Source organism: Arachis ipaensis, chromosome B06 (assembly GCF_000816755.2).
Source record: "Arachis ipaensis cultivar K30076 chromosome B06, Araip1.1, whole genome shotgun sequence".
Lineage (NCBI taxonomy): Eukaryota > Viridiplantae > Streptophyta > Magnoliopsida > Fabales > Fabaceae > Arachis > Arachis ipaensis.
Window position 1 is genome coordinate 129,397,541 of NC_029790.2, and position 339 is coordinate 129,397,879.

Here is a 339-nt window from a genome sequence, read left to right on the forward strand (position 1 = left end):
TTAAAAATTAATTTTTGAGTAAAGTATCGTTTTTGTCCTCAACGTTTGGGGTAAGTTCTAAAGTTGTCCCTAACGTTTCAATCGTTCTATTTAAGTCGCTAACGCTTCAAAATTGACTCAATATTGTCCTGCCGTTAGAGATCCGTTAACAGAATTGATGGCGGGATAAAATTGAAACGATTTTGAAACGTTGGGGACTTAAATAGGCGAAAATGTTAGGGACAAAAACAATACACAAAAATAAATTTAAATTTAATTTATCTTTCAATAATATTAATTTTTTACTATACATAGTATTCAATTATTTTTTAATTACATCTAAATAAATTACATTTAATC